Here is a 27,151-nt window from a genome sequence, read left to right as displayed (position 1 = left end):
GGTGAAAAGTTTGGGCTCTGACACTGGCTACCGACAATGTAAACAGTGAGACAGCAGGCACACACCCCAAGTCCAGACACCCAGCAAGAGAGGCACCCACACCACAAGGTCATGTTCAGCAATTTAAAGGCATGACTATGAATATGAAGTAGAGGGCGGAGCATATAGTCTATATTAGGCATAAGGTGGGGCATATTAGTCAGCATGGAGGTGATTACTTTTCAATTATGTGACACAAGAATATCGGATGGATGCCCATCTTGGATCTACAACCTTAGATTCTGTATGTAGATTCTGTAGTCTGAAACTGTAATTTAGAGCAGACCTGACCTTCTCTACTTTCTTGCTCAGGGCTTCTCTTTTCCAATTCAATTAGATTTATCATCACTGATCTAAATTTACAATTCTGATTATTTCACATTATTGTTGAATTATTAAATAACTGAATTAATAAGTGTGTATCTTCTAATTTATTGAAGAAATGCTGAAGCTGCAAATCACAATAACTGTATGTATTTGCCTGCTGCTTATGACTGTAAATGAAAGTAACACATGCAAAGCTGACAACCCATAATGACTTGAGTGATCCACTACAGTTCAGTTACCCAGTGTGCTTTATTTTCTGGGTTAACACAGTGTGGTGACAGCAATATCCTGCAGCTACAGTAGCTAGGGTTTGGGGATGTTTTTTTTTTTTTTTTTTTTTTTTTTGGGCATAGCTGGCAGGACTGTCCTGGCCAGCAGATGGCAATGGGATATTAAGATATTACTTGTGAGAGATGTATTAGTTTGGGGCCCAAAAACCAAAGTTTGGCAAAGCCAGCTAACTGTCATTTCGTAGATTGGAATCAGATTGTTATTCATTTGTAAATTACCTCATTATAGGCCAAGCTAAAGAAGTAATTTTCATCGCTATCCCTCTACAGGCATTGGGCTATGGGAACACATACAGTTATGGCTCTCTGTTACCCAAGTCACTTTCTCATCACCCAGCCCTGGATCAGGTCTCAGCGGTGCCCCTAGACTGGCCTGATACCAAAACTGCATTTTTGCTCCATTTGACAATTCTATGATGCTGTTTAAACCGCTGTTTTATCTGAACCCTTGAATTGTACATGCCTCACAGCGCGCCAGTGTCTCTCTGAGAAGTAAACAATTTGTAACCAGTGATCCAGAATCTGCATCTAGATCACATCTTTCTCAGAAACTAGAATCACAACTGACACAAAACGCGACTCAGACGAGACTAAAACCCACTCTATTTTCAGTTATCACCCTGGCAAGCCAAACTATCATGAAGTCTTGACCTATAAATAGTAACTCTGACCCAGTCCCAAAGGCCATGATATTTGAAAGGCATGTCTCGTTAATGTCAGCAAGAGCCGGCAGACAACATGAGGATCTTGCTATGAACAGAATAGGACCACAGTATAGGGGAGAAAGTAGCGTTTGCTGAGCTGTCTTCAGTGGGATGGAGTATTTTATGCTTACCATTATCTTGTTAAAAGGGGTGCTGCTGTTGGACTGAAATTGGTAAAAGGCTGGTTGAAAGAGTGACTGTCTCTGCACTGTCAAGATGCATTGGGTTTCTTCATTGAATGTTGACAGGAAAAGTATTGGGAGTAAAATTATCATGTCTTCCTAACCATTTGCCATTCTGCACTGCATGATTGCACAAGATGCAGAGGGAGAGAAATCAAATAATTCTGCTGCCAAGCACAACAGCAGTTAGGCAGGCAGCAAAGGGAATCAGATTGCAAAAGGTCATTGAAGAAGTTGTTGATACTGCATGGCCAAGCCTGCATCATCTGATGAATTTCTATATTGCATATGCTAATTGCTACATACAGCCTTTGCTCTTAAAGGACCATACCGGTGATTCTGTATGTTTAGAGTGATATCTACAAAATGTATGCATTACTATTAATATTTCTGCTACTCCACATTAGTATTCTTAAAAGCAGCAGCACTTTTGTGTTTTGATGACTTGGAATTGGGTGGAGTGAATTGGTCCCTCCATCAAAAAGCAGTCCAAGTGGAAATTTTTGCTTGACAGACAATTCTCATATTTGGGGCACCTCAGTAGCTCACTGGCTATGTATCATGTGTTAAGGCTGCTTCCTGATCACAGCTTCCTGGGTTCAAATCCAACCCAAGGCTGTTTGCTGCATGTCATCCCTTGCCTTTCCTGTCTCTCTCTACTGTGACTGCCAAAAAAAGTGGAAATGCCAAAATGATAATCTTAAAAAAAAAAAAAAAAAAAAAAAAAAAAAACAATTCTCATGTTCCACTGATGTTGTTAGCCACTGAAGCAGAGCATTGTAAGGTGGGTGTTTCCTCTAAAAAGAGACATTTGAAAATCAAAAGGTTTTGATTATATGTTGTGAAATCTTTAGTACCCCTGTGTGATTTACAAAATGGTTTGTTGCAAACATAAAATGTGAGTAAATTGCAGTGAATGGACCTAACACTCAAAATCACTGGTATGGTAAACTGCTTTTAAACTGCATGGCAGATGATCTCGAGAGGAGAGGAAGCATCAAACAACAGATGACAGAGACTGAAGTTGACATGACCCTGATTTGTCCATTATGATGAGCAAATTATGTTTTTACACAGTATGTTCACTGGCAGCACTGTCAAATGCTACATCAAAAAAAAAAAAAAAAATCAAGACAACTTAAAATGTGATGTGTGATGGAAATGATGAAGAAAATATCATTATCCATGCTGTGAAAGGAATTTTTCAACAACAAATTAAACTGTTATTGTCCAACAGCTGAAACAGGTACATGTGCCAATACAACATTTACCAGTAACTTTGCTCATGAATCTGCTGTCAAAACAAAACAAAACAAAACAAAACAGTAACAGCTGGGCTGCGGATTTTCTGAGTGATGGTGAAGATAACTCAGCAGTAAAGGGGATTGTTTTTTCCTATTTATCTATCAATCTGTCTGTTCAGCTATCCATCTGCCCAGGAAATGCAGTTTTTACAAATTTCATCTTGTAAGGGAAAAGCATGATACTCTGTGATTCTAACAGTAAGAATATGCATGTATGCCTAACAAAATGATTAATTATACAGATAACTAATAATGGCTTTTTCCACTCTTAATGTAAGTTGTTCAGGATAAACTGGAAAAAAAGACTAAATCAATCAATCAACCAATGTTTGGCTCTGTTGCAAACCCTCTTCTGGACTTGGAAAGAAGACTGCTAAGATTTATTATATTGGCCTTTAGTGCCTATAATTAGACCAAAGCAGCAGTGGATAGTTTTTGCTCTTTTGCCTTATTATATATGCATTTATGTGAGCTTCCCTCTCAAAGCGCAAAATGCTTTCATTATGCTAATGTACCCCTATTCTGATTTATCAAGGCTGATAGTAATTACTGACTCAGAGACTGCATGTGCTATTTAACTGTGAAAAGCTTGTCCTAATTTCAGTGTGAACATGTCAGTGACTGGTTTTGCTTGACATTGATGGCTACAGATATAAGTCATGTCATCTCTCCTTTATTTCTGTGATGGACTGTTTTGCTCCTCCCACTGCATGAAGTCTTTTCAAAATCCACATAACATTTTTATATGAGAGACACATTTTGATTTTGCTGTATATACATGTTTGTTATTTTCTGCACCTATGACTTTCAGTTCTGCCTCTGAAAACCTCTTGGTCCTGTTTTGTTCCTTTGCTGATGACACCATGGTGTTTCCTGATAGAAAGTCACATAAGCAAAACAGGTGATTATTTTGCTTTGGCCATATGTTAATAAGGGAAGTGGCGGCTGTGTTAATTAACATGCAAGTTCTTAGTAGATAGGCTGCTAATTTGACCATGCCCAGAAGCACAATGCACTGCAAAAGATGGTACAGGCAGATTTACAAATGCCCTGCTCATGCGGTGTTGGGTTTACCATATATTTCAGTTTCCAACCACGAAGTTCATATGAACACCCTCCAAAGTTGTACAATCAATTCGGGTGAATCAGGAACATGTAGTACCAGTGGGCCCAGTTGGGATGTTTCAAAACAGCAGAGTTTTCTAAGAACGATATGAAATTTGAACCATGACTGAAAATGTGAACTGTTACATGTTTGTTATATTTTGCCCAACTGATGGCTGGCTTTACACCATGGTTGTTTTTGTAAACCAGTGCAAGATCCACACTTACTGGCTAAAGCTAGTCTTGTGCTAAGCTAATCATGAATGTTTTCTAGTTCTGTTCTAGTTCTAGTTCTGGAGCACATGAATGAAACCACATTTTTACAGTGAGCTTTGCAAACGTTGAAGGGAGATTTTCCTAATCATCCCATTAATGGATATAAACACGGCACAGGAGAGGGGCTAAGTAGCCTGAGTATTGCAAGGTTACCCTTGTGGCGAGATCATGGCAAGATGATCCCTCTATTGCCTCCTACTGGCTGGCCGCAAAACAGCTTGAAACTGCACCCACTTCAATACATCATTGAGACCAGGGCCCATCTTCTTTGTACAAAGATGACCACAATAAAAAAAAAAAAAAAAAATCTGCAAGAAGTTGTCATCTCTATAGCTAATTTAATAACTGCCCTCACGGTGATTTTAAAAATAATAAAATGACTCTATATTTATTCATGTAAATTTAAGTGCATGCAAGGGGACTGGTCTCTATAATCCTATTACTGGCTAACAGCGTCCGCCATGGTGTCATTCTATATGTGGAAGTGCTTTATTATCATACCAATATGGGCTTCACCTGCACCAGTCTTTTTGCTGTACTTAGCAAACTCTCGCAACAACGTGTCAGCACCCAGAAATCCTACTTACCAGGCTTTGTATGAGCCAGCACAAAGTCATTTAGTGATATCAAAGTCACTTTGTCCATTATTTTCCACAGTCTCTATAAGGATCACATTTTCCACTCTCATGTAATGTGCAGGTTAATGTTAAGTTACCCCAAAATACTGCAACTGTCACTGCTGTGGAAATTTGATTAATGTCTTATGAGAAACTAGTGGTCAAGAGAGTTCAGCCTTTTAGGTATCCAATCTTCCATCTATTTCCCGAAGAAAATTAAGTCAAAACCTAAGTTTTAATGAATGCTCTGACTGATCAATGGAATGCAGGAGACACTGTGAGACAGCGGTGAGAGCAACATGGACTTGTAATGAGAAATTTACGAATAATGAAAATTATGTGGCTATTTTCACTTTTTCACTCATGTCCTTGTCCTTAACATTCATGTGATTTTTTCTTTTTTTTTTTTTATCAGAGTGCTAAAGTTGACCATCTGTGTGTGCGGGTGTGTGAGTATGGCACAGACTTGAACAGAGGGAGGAAGAGCGAGACCTTATTGATAGCCCTACAGTATGTTTACAGTCAATATCTGGCATGGAATATAGCATGGGGCATTTGAATACTGATTTTAACAGTAGTTTGGTTTAGGGTTTTTTTTTTTAGGATTTGTTTAGGAGTTCTTAGTGTTTGGTGTTAGACATTACTGTTAGTCCTCAACCCATTAAGAATTGGCCAAGCATATAAAAAGGGCTTTGAGATGAATCATGACAAATTAAAAGGAAAAAAAAAATCAAATAGAAAAACACTGTAATACCTGGATGTGCGTGAAGTGGGAGACACACCCTTCATACACTCACACTTCATATTTCTGTCAAGTTGATATGGAACTGGAATAAGAGCCCATCTTTGTGGAGACTGTGATGATTGTAACGCCCACCGCCCCGAAAGAAATATCTGCCTTCTCCTCCCTCCTCTGTCCTTACCATGAATTCCTCTCCCGTCTCCCTCAGGTCATAAATTCAAGTGGATTAAGCTCCACATGTCTTGCCAAGTATCTGTTATCTGTTCCACTCTTTCCTTGTATCCCAACTGATCATCTAAATAGCTATAAATGCCTACAACAATGTATAAAAATACACACCTTGACTTGTCTAACTGTTGTTAACATTTTCAATTCTGTGTACTTTTACAGAAATTCAAAGTTTATATCAAACCACGGTATCTTACATGGAGTCATGGTGCCATCTACCATTTTGGTAGAACATGTCTTTGAGCTATGATTCAGTGAATTATACGGGTTTACTGCAGTATTTGCTCATTAAGTGCAATATTTAGTAATGATGTGATTACTAGTATCATGTAGGAATTGAATGTCTCTGATTGTCAGCACAGTAGGACAAAATCATTTCAGTGCTCTGAATAGGGGTTGATGCAAAGAGAGTTGTTTCTAAATGTGTTTAGATCAAGTGCACATGACCTCCAAATTAATTTATTCATTTATTCTGTCAGCATTAACTTATTAATGTCCACTCACTCTCCCTCTCTTTATGCTCTCATTCATCCAGTCATTCACGCCTAATTTCTTTCACTGCTTATTCTAGTTGTATATGTGTAAATATGCTCATTTATCCCAACAACCCCAACAAATTTCAGATCTGCGACTGATCCAATTGTCTTATATTTTATCACTATCAAACAATCAAATGACCATTCAATTCATTAATTTTCAACAAGTGCAAAATTAATCTGAGAAAAAAGGAGCACTTCCTGAAGAAAGTGTGTGTGATTGCTGTCAGTTGACAAGCTGATAAGTTTGGTTTTGCACTGATGTCTTTAATATTATGAGAGTGTATGTTTAATCAGCATGTCACACTGAGCATTTAGAGAGCCGAATGGTTTTTCTACTGTTTCCGACTTATGAATAGACCTTTTTCACAGCAGCCATTTTGACGTGAAACAGCAGGTAAACACAGATGTTATTAGTGACATTAATTAAGGTTCCTTCCCATTAAGGTGGAACAGAGCCAGGGCCGCGTTGGTGTGCACGTTGGCTCTTACACCTACATGAACACAAACTTAATTAATATCAGCAGTAACATCTGTGTTTACCATGTCAAAATGGCTGCTCTGAAAAGGGTCCACAATGGGCGTGGATGGGCCGTCATTGATTTCCATGTATTTGATAACTTATAAACCATACATACTATCAATATGAGAGTGTGCTTGTTTGATCAGCATGCCATACTGAGCGTTAAGAAAGATGAATGGAGTTTCTACTGTAAACAGTTGCTGAGTTATAGATACAATGGCAGTGAATGGGGCTTCATCGACTTCCATGCATTTCGTAACTCATAAACCATACATGACATCAATATGAAACTATCAGTGTTTGATCAGCATGTCGTAATGAGCATTTAGAAAATTGAATGGAGTTTCTGCTGTACCCAAAAGCAGACTTATAAATACAATGGAAGTTTATGTGATTGTAGAAAGGATTTTTTGTAGACTTTTTTGTCATCTATGTCTTCCCGTAATTTTTATGCTACAAAGACGTTCAATATGTCCAATCATGTGGAACTCTTTGCAGATTTATTCTTATGATTATTTTATTTATTGATATGCATTAAACATTGGAGTCATAAACATTATTTTCACATGGTTTGAGGTGTATACGTTATGTGCTGGTTACACGGTTTTAGAGTCACAGATGGCCAAAAAAATCATACATAACAATAATAATAATAAGAACAAGAAATATGCAAGAGAACATGAGTGTTGAAGAGTTGAAGTGGTATTTACGGTATTTATCACTACATGGCATAATAGAACCACTGGAGATGAAGAAGTTTTTGTCTGTTATTTTGATTCTTTACTCTTTAAAACATGGAATTGACCTTAATGTTTTGAACAACATGCGACACAGCACCTCCCTTCACGCGCCCTGATGTATCTGAAAGCTTTCAGATAGAATAATGTGTCACATTTGCCGGTATTGTCTGTGTCTGCCGACTCCATCTGCTAAACACCATGTTGTCCTCCATCCTTTTCTTTCTCAAGCACAACATCAGATTCCAGTTTTTCACTGATGCCTGTTTTTTTTTTTTTTTTGTTTTTTTTAGCTTGCTTTCAGTTCCTGAGTATTCTTGCATTTGGCTATCTGGTGATTTCTCGTCTTTCCAGGTGAATAACGATTTTGTCTCGCCTGAAAAAAAGCATGAAATAATAAGAAAAAAGATAAGAAAAAAACGATTGAGACTGTGCAAAATCTTGTTGAAGAAATGTTGTTGATGTATGATTGAGTTCACTTGAGGTTTCTTTAGCTCAGTGCGATGGGACTTCTTAGCACAGCTGAAAGCTAAATTGCCCAAACACTCATCATTGTTGCCCTGTGATGGGGTCACAGCAAGGAGTCATGCAGAGATGAGAAGTGGAGGGGAAGACGGACACTGCCCAAATGTTAAACTAAGACCCCCAGATAAATACACAGGACACTCAGAGAGATCTGGTTATAATTTTTTTTTCATGCTTTTTATTCATGCCTGCTTGATTTACAGATTGAACCCCAGCTGGTTTGCATTGTTCTACACAGTCTGCAAATACAAAAGCTTTATTGTACATTAATGCAACCAAAACAGACTTTAGCAAGGTGCATGGCTCTTAAAAAGACACTCATACAAATACAGCTCACATAAAAGGGCACTCACATAAAAGGACACCTATCTGTAGCTCACATAAAAGGCAATCATACACGCACTGCACTGTAAGTACAGCACATAATAAATGCAAGAGGAGCATGTACTAAAAAGTGATGGATATGAGAGCTGCACTGATAAGTCATTTAATCTCATATTTAGTCTTCAAATGTTTTTTCTTCAAAAAAGTGAACAAACAAATCTGCCAGTGGGATGAGATAACTTGTTTCCAAAGCTAATGAACGTGTGCTCACAATTTTCTTGAATCAAGTGTCATTCTCTTGGTACTAGTGGACTGATCTACCATAGAAAATTTGCAAGTGAAAGATTTTTTTCACCTTTCCTCCCACAAAACAAGGCTCTAACACTGAACACGAGACACTTTGATTTGTTTTGTTTTCTCCATCTCATACATCTTACCAAAAGACGTGGACTTCACTGAAGTAATGCACATGCTAATCAGCATGCACTCATTTCTGCTTGTGAAGCTGTAGTAAGTGTGTGTGGCAGTGATTCCTCATTGTGATGTGCTGAATCTGATATTGTCTGAAACAGTTAAGAATACATCTATCTGTTCTACTAAACTGTAAAATTTGAATCCATTCCATTAATTCTCAAATACTGTGACACCAATCATCTCCAGTTGCCCTGAAATGATTTGTAATAGTGGCAGATAAGATGAGCATTATTGTTTTCTGTGTAATATAATTTGGTGTGTAATGGGGGAAAAAGCTATTTGATTGCTTCTATATTAAACATTTCTGTTGTGAAGAGTCGATATGGTGTTGTACTAGCAGAATACTAAATGCATGATTTGCATTGCATGTCTCTTTGGCGATGAATCATGGCATCATTGGTTCATAAGGTGGTTGTTTCTGCAGTACCAATCTTTATCTCAGGTCAAATGGCTTATTTGCTCTGCCTGTGAGGCTGCTGGCAGTCGAAGGCCAGCATAGGAGGAAGGGTGTCACCTGGTGGTAAATCCTGTAATGTCACAATAATCACTGTTATTTGAACTTCAGGTAGATTGGAGGGGAACACAGAGCTTCACATACAGTAACTTGCAACACAGATGCTGGGAGTGAACCTTCACTGCAGTGAATCAGACATTTTTCTCACTGACTTTGGCTAAAAAAAAAAAAAATAGTACCTTTTCTATGAAAATCGCCCCAGAATTATCTCACATATTTGGCGCTGAAATCCCTTTCTCAGAGAAATACAAATGAATCTGCGATGAACTAGGAGTCGTGGGAAAAGAAGATTGAGAGGAAAGGCATTAAAATCCATTCTTTGCCTTTGTTTGATATGGTAGTACTTTTAGAAATATCCTCAGTGAATCACTGACCTAGTCCTGGAGTTCACTGAGGAGCTCACACTGTGAAAACATGTAGATAAAATCTCCAATTACTGAGCCAGGACATTTATCACAGCGACCTGAGTCAGCAAGGCCCCAATGAATATTTCAGTCATGAATAAGTGCTTGACAGTGGTGTCATCTGCAACATTTTCATATGCTACTTTCTGTAATTGGCTTGTACATTGTAATTGGACATTTTGTCCTGTACAATTCTCTAATAAATTTATTTGTCAGTGCTGAACCTGTATTATATGAAAGCCATATGACAATTATTTTCTATTGCATTTGAGGAGTCAGTTCTACTAGTCTCCATGATATAAAAAATAAATGCAATATTAAATAAAGATATAACTCAGCAATTAGATTAGATTTTTGTTGTTGTTGTTTGATAAAATCTCACTTTAGTTGTACCTTATAAAGAAGATATTTATGACTCTTATTAATTGCAACAAAATCTGCTAAATAGCTTACACTGATTATTTTTCTTGTCTTTTTTTTTCATTTTTCATTTTTGGGAGAGAGGAGGACATGTTGATGTATTTACTGATGTTACCTTTCGGAGCAGAGCAGTTTGGATGCATACAGCGTAGCTTGTAGTGAATTAGCTAAACGCGGCCCGCCCAGACATGGGACATTGTTTACTTGTACTTAATATTTGCTGACTACACATTATCTGACTTGCTTTGAGTATTAACAACATAATTGTGCTGAGCAATCCTCTTGAACTGCACCACAGTGCACAAGTGTGGCACAAGTAATTCATAAGACAAAGGAAACATGTTAACTAGTGGACTGGTGTGCTGCAGATGCAGACCTAAAAACTTTGTTACTGTAACCCTGAAAGCAGATTCAATACAGTTAAGACTTTACTTACAGACCTAATCAGCAGTAAATGACATAAACAATTTTTTTTTCATACAAAACTTAATTCACAAGCATTGCATATCTGCCCACACCACGGCCTGTGACTAGGTCCGCTGTTTTCACCTCACTGATAGGCGACTAAGCCTTTCATCCCATAGAGAGCAGTGCAACAGGACTTGCTCAGGGTTTTTATTGCACACATAGCCTTTATGCACAACAGATGAGCACCTCTACTTCCTATTAGAGGCCAAGGCAAACAAAACAGGCCCCCAGTCTGAGCCCGCAGCCTTGCATTCCCACTTAATCACAGGACACAGAGAACAGGAGCTGCTAACTTCACCTGCCTTTAGTAGACTGAAACTCAAAGACTCAGAGAATGTTCCAAGAAACAGCAATTGGCATACTGGTGATGTGTAAATATACAAGGTAAGGTGGCAAAAATACCAAAGACAAGCTTAAAAATATTGTTTTTGACAAAGGAAACTGTATAATTGTCCCTAAAGTTGTCAGACATTCAAAGAGTGAGAGTGACAGCTAGATGACAGACAGTGATTATTATTTTTGTGCATTTGTATGAAACACTTTTTCTGTTCTATCGCCATATTTACTTCTGCTGATCTCTAAAGTTTTAATTTTACATAGAGTTAGACTTTAACTCAGTGTGTGCTCCAAAAATAACTATATCTTCCTCTACAAATAGCCTCAGTATGAGACTTAAAATGTGTAAGTAGTAACAGATGGCTAACAATGACTGAAATCTTAAAGCAGCCTCCGTTTTAAATGAATTGAGCTGACTTGCACTGCGTTCTTGCTGTCCACATCTTGCATACATTGGTTTGAATTTTAACAGCTTTACTACGGCTGAGCAAACTGCTTGAGCGAAACAATACAGCTCAAAATGTGCACATATTAGCTATGATAAAGTCAGATGCGCTTCTGAAAAACACCCATGTTAAAATATAAGGCATGTCATCTTTTAGCTGAATAAGCTCTAATCAACGTAACATATTTTCTGCCCTAAAACTAAACAATATATGTGTTGACTAAAATGAGATTGAATTTTTTATTTTAGTCTTTTTTTTCATGCACTCATAATCCTGGCAGCTCATAGTGATTCTGAAAGTTTCATGTCAAAAGACGTGCACGAGTAATTTTACAACTGAACTCTATAGAAAATTAGTTGGGAGAAAAAGTGCTGAAGTTGTACGCTCAAAACTGGAAGCTCTGCATCAGGAGCAGGATAGTGCAAAGCACACACTGCATAACTTATTCTCTGTTAGCCCATCCATGTATACTGACGAAGAGTAATACAGAGCCAAGCGTAGTCACAGCTGAATCATCATACGGATATATTGAAATGCAAAAGGCTGGAATGAGAACCTGACAGTCAGATAAGAAAAAGCCACGCAAGACAGGAAATTCAAATAAGCACTCAAAAGCCGAACTTCAGTTCTGTGCTGAGCGAAAAAACAGCAGCAAAAACACCTATGGGCATTTAACCTCTCAACAGTGTGTGAACTTTGCTCTTCAGGAGAGGCTTTGAAACAATCTGTGATGAGCACACTTATACTTGATTGCAGTAAACTTTGTGACTGGCAAGCAGATTTGATTCCTTGATTTGAAGGTGATTGTTGGAAATCCTTTTTCACAGAGCTGCATGAGCATCTGAAATTTGGCTTTGAGGTGCTTATTTGAATTTTCGATTTTATGTCTTGTGCAAACACACAAAAAGTATGGCTTTTCTTTTAGGCTGCTTAAAAATGTTTTCGATTAAGTCAATGCACTAACATATAAAAAATGTCATTCATGCTGCATTCATCTGAGCAGTTGATTATTTTTATAACTCTAAAGTACAGGTGTACAGGTGTATGTGAGAGACATAGAAACATATATACATTCTAAATTAACTACTGTACTGAATTTCATAATTTTGGATGCATTTATAGCTGCTATAAACAGTATTGACAGTCATCATCATTTTACACATACTCTTGTGCTACAAATGTTAGTCAAATTCACAAAACAATACATTCAATTGTAATGAAATATCATTATAATTATGAGAAAATATAAAATTTCCATTACAGAAAATTCTGGAGTCCGCAAGTGATTTTTCAGTCCAAATTATTTTGTGTTGACATCTCAGTCATGGTGTTCATACACATCTGTGGCTTGTGTACAAAACCAGCTGCAAGTGTTAAATTATCTCTGATTGGTTCATAGTAATACAATATATATATATATATATATATATATATATATATATATATATATATATATATATATATATATATAATAGTGATTATTTTTAAGGCTATTTGACTATTTTGCCATGTAGTTTGTAAAACTATTCACTCCCTTTACTCACTTGGGCTGAATTGTCTCACTGGCAAAAACACTTCAGAAAATGTATTATTCATACATCATCTTCAGATTCAAAATTGCTCTGATTTTATCTTTCCTGCAAAGAAGTCTCAGGCCCATACCAGGTCCTTTCATTTCACCTTAATGGGATTTTAGGGCATGAGTGGCTGAGTTAAATGTCATCCATAAATCATACAGGTATTCCACATTGAGTTCAGACTACATCTTATACCTGAAAATCCCTGCAGGACCTGTGTTTTTTTTCCCTGAGTGTTTGTTTGCTTTCTCTCATATTTCTTCCCAAAAACATAACAAAGTAATTTTATTAAAGATAATACATTTGAAATGTCTGACTACACTCTATAGATAAAGTATGAATAATATATATTATGGAGTGTTTTTCCATGTGAGACAATTTAGGTCAGGTGACAAAAGTGGATGAATACTTTGTTTCTGTTATTGACATTTTCACATCACATGCACATTGTGTAATTTGTGAAGTCCCACACCACTTTGATCTGAAGAGTACATGAAGAATTGAGACTAAAACTAACAATGTACAAAGCACATGCCACGTATTTGTCTCTCCTCTTCTAGGAGGGCCACCAACACATGACAAGCTTTCTTTACTGTACCATTAACGTAACAGGGGAGACCAGGAATGACTGTAACAACTGTGATTTCAGCAAAATGCAGCGGCTGTTTGTAGTTAATCTCTCAAACTCTGACAAAAGCTGCTTTTACTTGTCAACTACAAACAATGGCCCTGTAGATAAGTTAGGGTAGATGATGTGAGGTGATGCTAAACACATAAACTTCCACTGTTACAACCTGATGGGGTGAAATTGTAATAGCAGCTGGTGATATCGTTTCATAACATCATGGTGAATGAAGAATGTCTGAATAACAAAGTGGATTAAAGGGGACTGAGGGGAGAGTAGGTCATTTTTTTGCATGGCTCTTCTGTATTTCCTTTTGTATATTTCATCATTTTCAAAACTTGACACCCCACCACCAGCACCACCACCACCACCGCCAAGTGCCACCGCCACCACTGCCACATTTCTTAATTTTTAAATGTTAAATCTCTTGTTACAGTTTCATGACAAAGATCCTGTGGTGTGTGTGTGTGTGTGTGTGTGTGTGTGTGTAGGCACATGACTATTGGAGTCGTATTGACAGCATCCTCAGGAAGCTGTTAGACCATTAATTAGCTACCTGTAGATTTGCATATTAGCATGCATTTAGAGCATCGCATTGAACTAGTTGACTGATTCATGTCATGCAAGTTAATCTATTTAAACTACAGCAGTAAGCATACTATAACTGAAACACAAACTTGATGACAAATAATTTTCCTCCCTCAAAAATCATTTGACTCGGTGAAAAATCCTCAGTGCACAGAGCCATGAAACTTCTCCTGCTAGGTCAAAAAGGAAGTGGGTGTGTACAATATTGATCTGACTGCCTGTGCCCATTCCTGATTAGTCAAACTGACAGTGTAAGACAGGAGGGCAGATAAAAATAGGCCTTGCTTTTGTTTGGAAAGGGAGAAAAAGGGAGAACAGATGCAACCCCCTCCCATTACATAGCGAGGCAGGAAATGGATTTGGCTGTGCAGGAAATGAAATTTTGTTGTGCTGGAAAGGAGGGAAACAGAAGTATTAATTTGTGAAGCTGAATAATAGGTAGGCTAACTCCTTTATATCCACAACCAACCACACCTGGTTCTCACACCCCCTGGTACAGTCAACCCCCTGCTCATTATCTTGCAGGGCACTTCCCTTTTCACTTGACAACACCGGCTCAGCTTCAGATCAGCATTTGATTTTGGGACTCTGCATGTGTCTTGCTCAAGGACACTTCAGCAGTGCTGAGGGGAGGCTTGAACCAGCATCTGTGAAGCCACCGGGTCACAGTGCCGCCCATTAATGGATGTCATGTGTGTGAGCGTGGGAGTGCTCCCTCTTAAATGAACTTAAGGAAAACGGGGGGAAAATAAACCTCCGTAATGGTGTAGTTGAGGTCATAAATCTGTGGGTAAACGCCACTTAATCCTCCATGGCAACGCTAATGTTAGTTTGATGGGGAGCAGGATTGGTCAACAGCAGCTGACCGCGCCCTCAACCCATATAAGCTACCTACCAAACTATTACCATCAAGTGTCGGGGGAATGACGGCTCTGCTGCTGCCTCGGTGAGGAGGAGAGAAAGCATCTTTGTCTACACAGCGAAGGTTCGGGCTTCCCTGCCTGCCTTTATCGCTACAGCAACATCTAAAGATCAGGCTATCCTTGTGAAGACAGAGGTCGCATTCATCTGCCGCATTCATCTCCGCTCAATTTAGGATTTCCCCCCCCTTTTTTTGTCTCTTTGCCTGGCTGGAATAATAAACCCTCGCTACCCATGTGTCGGATCGCCGGATGATTTACAGGTAAATGACACCGCACACCTCCTAGAGAGAAAAGACCTTTTGGACGTGGGGAAATAATCTTTAAAGCGTGTTGCGGTGCAAACCGACAAGATAAGCCATGGTGTGTGTGCGTGTGTGTGTAATAGTGTGAGTGTGTGTGCGCGCGTGTGTGTGTATATGCGTGTGTGTGTGTGTGTGTTTTTTCCTTCAATGTCAGTGGTCTGGGATTGTTTGTATTCCAAATCAGGGATGTTAGGCTACTGCTCACCAAATTATTGACACTTCTCTGGCGGCGGCCGCTGGAAAATTCCTCGCTTTGGGCACCAAAAATCAGATGTTAAATTAACCCTCTTTGTTATCATTGTTTACTGTCAGTTGAGGTGGGTGAGAGAGAGGGATGGTTTCCAAATTCAACACGGCGGATGAGGTCGCTTAATTGCGTGCCGGAAGACATGCCCCGTGGATGAGCCACAGCTCACACACTGGTGGCTTTCCTTTAGGATAAAGGCTGCATCACCACAATTATGGCATTGAGCTACATAAGCTATTGTTGCCATTCGCCAGATGTCACACAATGGGTAGTTCATTTTTGCATAAAAGTAGAGTAAAGGTGGTCTGTGAGTCATGCAGCACGGGCCGATCTCACTGACACGCTATAGGATGTTCATGTTACTGAGAAGCTTTTCATTTTTTATGTCCAAGGATGGGCCAGTTTAAAGGTAGACGGAGGGATGTAAAGACAGAAAGACAGACAGACAGAGAAACAGTAGTTGGCCTTAGAGGCCAAGCAGCTGCAATGTTTTGTTTTTCCTCACCTCTGCAAACAAAGGCAGCTTCACTATTTCCCTTTATTACTGTCTTTGAAGTCAGGAAAAAGTGACGATCTGATAAGAAGATATCTCACAGAAATTTCATTCCTATATCCACACCCCTTGAGGAAGTGCTGCCACGACAGATGGGGCTACATGGCAAACAATAATCAATTCACAGAGTTAAATCCTCTGCTGGACCACAGAGGTAAATACGACTGAGGTACGACTTCAATCAAGACATTGTCTTGTGTTTTAAAAGTAAAGTCTTTAGGAAAAGAGGTGAAAGGAGTAATATCAGAACAGCTGGCTACACTGATTTTCAGTTTTGAGTCCCATCAGTGGATGAATGTGAATGAATGGAGAGACAATCTACTCAGTAAGTGGCTTAGTTGTTGAATTCCATGCATGGATTTAATGACTTTTTGGTCATAAAATTACTCTTTTTTGGACCACACTAATGGTGATACACAGCTGTGCTTTCAAGATACCAGACAACGTAGTTATTTTACAACGAGGAATATATGGATTTATGTCTGTACACTTCTTGAACAAGTACTGCTCCTCTTGCAGCCCCAGAGAAAAAAATGCTTTGCAAATTCTGCTCGTATTTTTTTCCAACCAGTAACACAATGCATTTTGCTGCTGAGTTCACTGGGTCAGGGCAGCTGAATTCTAGGTGTTCAAAGAATCGGCAAGGGAGCTATTAGCTCCGATTAAGTCCTGTGCATCCAAATTAGGGGCCCACAGCAATTTGCCTCCTCACTATTGTGTGCTACTTTTCAGCACCACACATATGGACAGCAGAGAAGTGATATGTCTCAGATTCATTGCACTTGCATGCAGTACCACTTGCTGTTTGGGTGCACTCTTAAATCCCCATGGTTGAGCTGACAGACACAGTTTAATGCTACAGCATTCTGTAATCACTCAGTTCCTGACTGAGAGCCACGTGGCCAGTAATGAAGTCTCAGCATGCAAGGCTCAGAACATGAACAATGACAAAGTCATGCAGCACTGAGCATGACTTTTTGCACATATAGTGTTATTATAGTTATATCTTCAGGCTGGAAGATGGAAACAGGGCGTGTCACAAGCTTGTTTTTTTCTTGTAGTATACTGCTTGTTATTTTCCCTTGGTCATGCTTCATTATTTTATACTTGCACCTCAGTGCACTTTACACATTTCTCTCCATCATTACTGGCTCTATTTCGACACTAAACAGGCCATTGCCAAGGTTGTGCTCAGTGCACCCAATATTTGCCTTCTGTACTGTCTTTACCACACTTGTATTTCTATGCTCTGACTCATAGTGCATCTGTCTGCATAGCTGCCTCCAATGAGATTTAACGTTTTGGGTAAAACACTGTTAGAAAATAGTGTTACATTGCTACTACTACTGTGCTACTACTATCCAAGCTACTAACCTGTAATACCACGACTACTGTTAATCCTACTACTATCACTATTATTAATACTACTATTACCACTACTGCCACTACTACTACCACTACTTCTGATGATGATGATGATGATGATGATGACGATGATGATGAGGATGATAATAATAATATAATAATAATACATGGAATATAGCTGTATCATACATGATGCTATTTCACTTTCAGCTTAATATTTAAATCGATCATGCTTGTGGTTTTTTCCACTCATTTTCAAGTTGTAGTTACGTGGTTTTTATGTTCGAATGGAAGCTGCTGAATATGAAAAGAAAATAACGTTTGAAATCAAAACAATATCCTACACAAAGCACCAGCCAGTATGCAGTGAGAGATGGATGATGGGATGACTTGAGGGAGGGGAGGGGAGCGTTTGAAGTGACGGCAGGGTGAATTTGAATTGGTGTGCGTACCAACAGTACGCCTGTGTCACAGCTTGATAGCTTCAGCATGCATACAGTGGAGTGGGAAGGTTATAGATATTGTGTGGCATTGCGAATTGTGTCGCTTCCTCTCTATCATGCCCCATCAAGGTCATATCCACAGACTAAAAGTGGTGGCCCTGGCCTTTTCCACTCCTGGCTCTGGCAGAGGAATGGGGCCCGCGGACCACTGCTGCTTCTAATCAGGGCTGACGCGTGACTCAGTTGCATGCCAGCTGCACAGCCAAACAGGGATTATGTCCCTGGATGGTGAAGACAAAAAAAAGGTCACTGTTGAGATCTTTGTTTCTCTACACCTTTGGCGAGCTTGCGTTATTTATTTATTTGTGCGTTATCTCTAATGAACTTTGCAGAAATTACTGAAATGAAATACTTAGATAACTGAAATCTTGCACACAATGGTATATAAAGCATATAGCCTGGAGCTGGGTAGAGTCTGGGCTTTGACACCAGCAGCACACTGTTGGTTAAGTTACCATCTGGGTCATTGTGCCACTTTATCTGAAAAAAAAAAAGAAAAGAAAAAAGAGTAGCTGGGAGCGTGGTATTATATCCAGAAGTACTATATATCACAGTCCAGGCACTGACATTGAACATCACTGAGAAAAAAAAAACAGTGGCAAATAATTTGAAATGCTTGATTGATACTGTTATGTATTTGCGAAAATAAACGGCCATTTTCACAACAGGAGATACAGTAGGTGGAATGGAGGGGGATGGATGCTATTTTTTTCTGTATGCAGAATGCTTCCCAGGTTACCCATGGGAGCACTTTGGTACCTAGCAACATGTAGCTAATCATATTCGTGAAAACCTGAACTGTGCATCATTAAAGGCATGCTGTAAAGCTACCAGATATACACACTGTTTTGCTCTATCAACTTTTAACTTTAACCATAATGACACCATTATGTAGAAGTGTCTTGTGTATTTTGATTTCCAGCATATTTATATTTATTTCTTTATTTAGCTATCTATAAATAGTATTATTTATTTAATTTATTTTTCATATTTTTATTTCATACAGCTTTTTGAAAGGAGATTTAATTTGAAGAAGATTATTAAAAAACACCACTCAGTTTCAAACATCCTCTGTGTGGCCGCTGTGGTCCAGGACTCCTCAGTCAGTATTTGTGAGAATGAAAATCTCTCCATAGCCAAAAGCTGGGGATCCAGGACTCAAACTTGTGATGTCATCAGTAATGAAGCATGGATGTAGCCTGTAGATGATAAAGATGTCTATGAAATCCTCCAAGGGAGTTCATTAAGGGATAAGGATGCATTTTCTGGTGTGTAAATGACGGCGTTACTATAAAATAAGGCTCATTTGGGTAAAGGTCAGTTTTTACAAGTGATAGCATTCCAAGCGTGGTATCCCAATTTTGTTTTTTAGTCTGCTGGCTTCTGGACTGGAGAGAGTTGTTTATGTGAACAAACGCTGATTTGGCTGTATTTGAACACAGCAATAGTGAAGGAAATATAAAATTTAGTCTGTATAATAATATAGCTTAATACTGTACGTTTGTCTCATATAATGCGCTGTTAGAGTGCATATTAAAGCACCTCAAGCTGATATTTATAAAAGGCATTAAGGCATTAGACAGGACCCAGCCATTTAAGAGAGCGGTTTTGTCTTGTAGGACAAAAGTATTCCATCCAGGTCTCTTTTGCACATTTGCACAAGTGTTGCATTACATTGCAATTGTAAGTATTTCTGCTCATCCATCGTTGTTATTGTGTGACAGCAGGAGAAAGGGGAGCTGAAACTGCGCTGTTAACCAAAATGTGCCCAGGCAGCATAATCAGTGCCCTTAGAGATTTGAAACACAATATCACCCTGTCAGGATATACATTATGCAGTTACAGTGCTCAGAAGATGGCAATACAATGAGGGAGGCATTAATATTGGCCCACATCTGCAGCTCAACATTAATAGAAAAAACTACAGTGGTGGTAACCAATCACAACTACTGCACATGCTGTACTTGAGGGCATTTTATGGGTAAAACTCCGTTTTTTTTTAAATTTTCATCATTTTTTAATCTGCATGTTCACCAATATCAGTAATAATGTAATTAGTTTCCCCGTGCTTTTACCTGAGTAAGTTTTTATTTTTAACATGACAGGAGGCTATTTATAGTCTGGCGTCAAATTGTATGCTGAGTATGTACTCAGGTACTAAGGCTGCAGTGCAGGACAAAACCACAAACTGATTGACGCCTCAGGTTGTGTGTTTTTTTCCAACCTATATGTGTACCTTTTAATATCTTCTGTTTGCTTGTGTTTTGTGCCCACATGTGTTGACACGTCTAGCTTTGAAAGTGCAAATCATATTTCTCCATGGGAACATCTATCTATCTATCTATCTATCTATCTATCTATCTATCTGTCTGTCTGTCTGTCTGTCTGTCTGTCTGTCTATCTATCGATTGATGAAACAATATCTATGTATCTATTGATTGATCAGTTGATAGATACATAGACATTGTTTATTCATCTATCTAGTACTTGGAGAGATGTATCCTTAAAATGAACTTTAGCTTTTAAAATATGCATATTGATGTTAAAGTCAGGGCAATCAGAGACAGTGAAACAGTGAAGTGTAATGGTTTTTTTTTCCTGTTTGAATACCAAAACTGCATTTACTATATATTAATTTGAGCTGAGCTTTACAAATCCAAAAATACTACACCACACCACAATAGTGTTTTCACACTGCCTATACTTAAACACCCAAAACTGCAAAATGTCCCCTACTGCACGTGCAGCCCCACGCAACTTCCGCTGCGCATATCGTGCATATCACTCATTGTATCACTTGACAACCTGGGGCAATAGATCACATGACGGTGTTAAGTTATTGTTCTCAGAAAGCTCCTTTTTACCCATCCAAATTAAAAAACATCAGGCCAGTGTTTTTCAGATTTACACACCTTGCAGACCATTTTTGAAAAGCTCTGTTTTTGTGAGTGGTAAATGCCAACTTAGTGCTGAAGACAGGCTAAAACAAATACTTTTTTTTTTTTTTTTTTTTTTTTTTAAAAGATGCGTTTTCAAATACACCTGCTTTAGTGTGGACACAGTCTAAGTCTGCAGTTTAGTTGTGGCTAAAAACCTGATTTAGAGTACGTCAGTGCCAATCGCTGAGGAAACGTATGCACCGAATCTCTTAAAGAAACAATAATATAAGGATGGGGAGGAATTTGCCTCAGCTGTCCACTCCATTTAGTTCACTTAACATAACACAATACTCAGCGGCGGCAACGTTCAATGAAAAAAAAAAAAACCCAGCCACCGTCTGGCCAGTTGAAACATTGTGATTGAACTTGTATCAGTTCCATTGTTGGAGAGTCCTAACAGTGCTGCTGAGGACTTAAACTGTCTTAGCTGCCTACCCTTGTGTGAATCCATCTCTCTCATTACTTTCAGCAGCACTGGCATTCATCTTTTGTGGTTAATATCCACAGAACTGTCACCCAGGAGGTAGCATGACGATGAAAGGCGGGTTTATGTGTGGAAAAAGAGAGAGAAAAGCTATCCAACCATTGTGAAACGAGCTATAAGGGCTGAGGTTAAAAGAGCGCCAATGTCGTATGTTTTCCTGTCTCCCCGCTTATCGTGTCACATTAAGGCGGGCTGGAGATTTACATGGATGCTATCGATCAGTGAGTGGCATATCAGGCTGGGCGTGAATCGAGATTTTTTGCAGCTGTCTGGCTGTCCATCCATCACGCTGATCTCTGCTGTCCCTGAACCAGGCCTGTCATACTTAGATGGCCAACTGACTGCAGCATGGGGGGATGGTGTGGTAAACACTGGAGCAGTCATTTATTTCAATTCACTCTCTGTGTGTCTGGAGGCTTCTCTCATGGGGAAAAGATTCATGCTAATTCGTTATAGTACGCATTGGAAATCTCATCTAATGCTGCATTGCAAAATCAATCTTATCCTTGCCCGAGGCTGCTTCATCTGAAGCGGTTTGTCTCATGTGTCCTCCTACCTGTGTGAGGAGGCTCCATGCCGTATCAATGTCAGCGCTCATCGGGCCTCAGTGGGGCTCTCTGATCCCAGCCAAGAAGCTGTTGCCCAATATTCACCCAAGCTGTTCTGTTGCATAGCTCCTGAAGGAGACGTGGCTGCGTGTGTGTGTGTGTGTGTGTGTGTGTGTGTGTGTGTTAGAGAGAGAAATAAGAGATAGTAGGAAGCTTGCTTGCTCCCACTATCTTTTTTGTCTGGTGGTATCTTCCTCAGGATAAGATATGACAGCAGTGGATGATCTAATCATGGATGTCATGGCATAGCTGCTTATTAACAGAGATTTCAAGGGCAGATATTTCCATCATTATTAGTATGGGAGAGTTGTATGACCAAGTACTGCTGAATGATGGCTCCTGGGAATGTCAGTAATACACAGTAGCGATTAGTTGTCTCATTTAATTTTTTTTCTCCAAATTTAAAGTATTCTCTTTGTGTGGAGCTGTTTTATGGGATGTGCGTTGCGCTTTTAAAACACAGTGTTGCACTAGAGGATGCTTTAAAGGATATCTGTATGGCAATTTCAATCTTCTTGAGAGTCGAAGGGAACCTAGTCCCATATGGACATTACTCAACTTTCTTTCAGAAGGCTTGTTCGTATGTTGTGTTTGCATATTCTGAATCCCGAAGTAGCACTTTGACGGATGTGCAAAGTTATGCAGTTTTGCAGCGAGAGAAGGGCTACACTGATCTTTGATATCTCTAAATGGTAACTCTCAGTCAGTGTATTTTTTTTCTCTGTTTTCTCTTCGAACAGTGTTATGTTTTGACAGTTAACATTTCCTGTTTTGCCATATCTAAAGAAGTATATTTAAGCATATGGTTTTTGAATGTGTGAATGCAAGAGGACGCCTGGCTGCAGTTGCCTCTGAAGTTGCAGGGAGCTCCCCAACTGGATGTGAGCCCAAGTAACCTGCCTGTATGTTACACTGGTGTTTGCTGACCTCATCAATATCGTAGCTGAGTGTGCTTATAATTTTAAGCCCATCAAAAATATCATTTATTTTATATCATCTTTGTAAAATTTACCACACTATTCTTCTCACCGTAAAATTCTGAGATGGACAATGTCTAGGGTGTTGTGTTTATTTATTTATTTATTTTTTAATCACAGTTTTTGCCCTTGGGACTTGTGTAAACTGCTTTCTTGAAGAACACATTTCATTGGCATAAGACTTTTTATGGCAAGCACGTGAACACACTACATTTTATTAGTCTTATGCCAATTGCATTTGCTACGCTATTATTTGGTGAAGATATTGTATACAGTATTGTATTCATGCCTGTCGCTGGTACAGTGCAGTTAGCTAACCTAATTGGCTTGCTTGCTGGTTTGTGAACCTGTCAGCTTCTGCGGTAATCTATGCTGCACAGAAAACTGATGAAACTCCTGCTACAGTTAACATGTTTCCCGTATGCATATTGTCTCAGCAAACAGATAACCCTTTTAAATTGGTCATTTTGCCCAAGTTAATTGTAAAACTCCAGCTTCCTTATCTGTCCACATTTATCACACTGGATATCTACAGATTACGTGAACACATGCTCTCCCTATATATCTACTGTATCTCTTTGTAAGTGTATACAAGCATGACAGATTGGCAATATGTGAAGAAAAATGATAATCTGTATTCATACAATTAAAATAATGACGTGCAATATAAATCTAATTATACATACAGCATTCAGTACTCAGTATTCATTAGATCAGCTGCTGGCATTCGGTTCTTGTGGCGTATTTACAATATCCATCCATAAAAAAGAGCTTCTTTAATGTCACAGTTTTTTGCAACATGATATGTGGAGGCAGTGCAGATACGAGGATGTCACTTTCACCACCATAGATATTTTAGTAGTTATTTGCTTCTTTGGAAATTATGCAGGGTATAAATCATCAGCGTTAACAGCTGATGCAGGGACATGGGCTGTGTTAACAGTCAAGAAGAGGATCAAGTGGATGATGAAGACAAGGATAATAATGGCTATGATGATGATGATAAAGACTATATGCTAGATGACAGGGGTCATGAGGCTGCTGATGCAGATGATGAGGGTGGTGATTGCACCATTACATCAGATGAACTTCCAGCTGAATTTTAAAGCATTTCACACATCGGAGAGGCCTGTAAACATCTGTGGGAAAAAAAAAAAAAAAACAACAACACAAGAGGGAATCACCGCTGAAAGACAAAGGAAGATTTGAGTAATATTAGGACAAGGATTTTAAAACACAGATGCAGAAACGGTGACTCAGCACAGGTGGAGGTCCCAGCAGTTGCACCAGATCTTTTACTTACCATCTTAATGGTACAAGCCAGCTGTAAGAAGTCTGTAATAGGCTACCTTTGCTCTCACTATTTCAGAAAAACACCCACAATAACCAGATTAATCACATAGTTCACCATATTAATCAGATAAGAGATTCATGTCCTATGCAATTACAACCAAAAAGTCTTGGGACTTAGAAAAAGCACCAGCAATGTTTTATAAGACTCATCTTTTTAAGACAGTAAAAAAGAAAATAAAGAGTGTTGTTTGTAGCATGGCTACATTTGAAGTCAGTACATTGTCACATAGAACATGCAGATCTCAATGCTGCTTCAAGCACAATGTAATCTTGTGGAGGATTAACACCATCTAGTACCTATTCTGCATCTGGATACAGACTCAAGTATGGAAGTTATAAGATAAACAGTATTTCATTTATCATATTTAGAGGCAATATTTTTACACCACAACACAGGCTAGTTTAGGAAGCAAGACAAACACACTTTAGGCTAAAGCAAGCCATAATGTCCTGCTGCTACCAACAGAAAGTTTCTCTGTGCATATTGCTTGACAAGTATTAATATACAGGGTGAGAGGGAACGAGAAGGCATTAGCAGTGTATGGCTAAGGGGAGCTAACAAATGAACAAGCTGTTATCAGAGGGAACTACTTACATTAGTTCAGTATGATAACATTATTCCAAATTGACTGAACAAGTCCAGACACTGAACAGCTTGAAATGCATGTGTGTTAGCTTGCTGACACTAGAAGCATTGCCTTACACAGTTGGCATCAGCCTAACTAACGTTACTTGTAGATTGATTTTCCCCCAAACAAAACAAAGCAGCTTGGCTCAGCTTGGCTATTTTGAAAGGTCGAAATCTCGGCAGCCATCAGGGTAACAGTGGAGCGACTGGTATTGATTAACAACTCTTGTGAATCCCCACAGCTCTGGTATGGTCATTTTAATATTTGTTCAAGTAAATTTTTATATTTTGTAACATAAATTTGTCCAGACTGAAAAAAGTGTAAAAGGAGAGGAGAGAGTGCCTGGAGACACAAGGCAGTTGTCCAGAGAAAGCATGTATCAACATAAATGTATATTATTATACTAGGTTGACTTTCAGCAAGTGATTAGGATTTTGTGCATGCCAGCTGTAAAGTCTACAGTCTTCACTGAGAGAATTACAGCATACCACAAAACTTATGTGACAAAAAGCAAGGTGACTCAAGGGAAGAGGAACACCATCTCTGTAGTGTTGCATGAGGATATTGCTGGGAGAAAGTTAGGAGGTGGCGTCAGCCTCTCTCACCACACTGAAGAGCATGCAATTTACTGGGTTGATAATTGCATACCACCAAATTAAAAAACTGGCACTGTTTACACGACTGGTGCACATAGTAAATGTTCAATCAGCTGCCTATGAGGAGGTAATCCTAAGATACATTTTGCATGCGTTCAAATTCATAATTAATTTTGAATCAGAGACACCATAAAGAATGCCAACAGATTCCACAGTGGGACAGAGAAAGCCATGCAGAGTCAGCCTGGAGGCACAGGCCTTTACTTCTGCAAAGCCATTACTGTATGTCCTGCAAGTGATGAGGATAATAAAAAATGGCCTTACATGGAAATGTGGGCACTCACTAAGCAAATCAAAGAAAATCTTTTGTTGGATGCAGGCATTTATTGCCTTTAAATACCATGAATCCTTTTAATTAAATGTGCCACAATATCCTCATTCAGTTTCATAAGACTACCATTCTGAAAAGGTGAAAAAATGGTAAGAAAAGGAATGATTTAAGAAATCTACATTATAAAGTGGTGCGCGATCAAAAAATAAACTCAAACAGCTTGACTTTCTTATGAAAAATGTGGACCTCTCCACTGAGCCTCCAAAACTTTAGGCATGAAAGAAAACGAGGAAAGGGGGTTTGACTAAAGGACATCCTTGTCAGGCAACTGCCTGGCACTGAGAATAAAGTAAAATAATTTTGCTTGACTGTTGTAAACTAATATTGAAACATGATTCTGACCTTAAAAAGGACCACAGACTCAGCATGAAATCAAGAATGATCAAAGTCAATAACAAAATTATAATTACAATGCTGAAATTCATTAAACGTTTGCTCTAACTTTATTCGTACAGTTGTAATACAAATCACATCACAAAAAATCTCAAGCAATTTAGTCTTAAAACTTTTAAGTTTTTTCCCTCATTAAATAAGAGCTACAGGATGCAATATTTTGCCTTGCAGCAGAAGGTGTTTTGTTCATCCCTCCCTCCTCCCACCCATGGTGCTTTTCTACCCCAAAACTTGCCTGTATTGTAGCTTTTCCTAAACCTAACCCAAATTTATGCTGGTTCCTCATGCCAGTGCACTAGACCCACAACAGTGGCTTTAATACTCCTTTACCTAATGCTAACCTGGCCTGGGAGGCAGTGCTGCCTTACAGGCAACATTCAACAAAAATTACTCTAGCTATGTCCCCTCAGTTAATCAAGAACTATCCCAGCGCTTCCACTGAGGAAGCCAAAAAAATGCAGGGAGTCTGCAGTAAAAAAAAAAAAAAATCTATGCTGATATGTTTGAACATGTCTTATGTCTGGCACATAGCTTCACTGTTCTTTTGTTATTCACTACTTTGATTTCCTGCTCTTAAT

General features: G+C 38.9%; 1 protein-coding gene across 1 annotated transcript in view; it reads left to right on the top strand.

Moving 5' to 3' along the window:
- Window positions 1-15,266: 15,266 nt before the first annotated feature.
- LOC115372074 (neurexin-2-like) overlaps window positions 15,267-27,151 on the top strand; it is a 161,250-nt gene continuing 149,365 nt past the window's right edge. Inside the window, exon 1 of the mRNA XM_030069784.1 lies at window positions 15,267-15,493. The gene's annotated coding sequence lies outside the window, so the exon portion shown is untranslated. The remainder of the gene's footprint in view (window positions 15,494-27,151) is intronic.

The sequence above is a fragment of the Myripristis murdjan genome, chromosome 14 (assembly GCF_902150065.1).
Source record: "Myripristis murdjan chromosome 14, fMyrMur1.1, whole genome shotgun sequence".
In the NCBI taxonomy this organism is placed as follows: Eukaryota; Metazoa; Chordata; class Actinopteri; order Holocentriformes; family Holocentridae; genus Myripristis; species Myripristis murdjan.
This window is presented reverse-complemented; position numbering and strand designations above follow the sequence as displayed.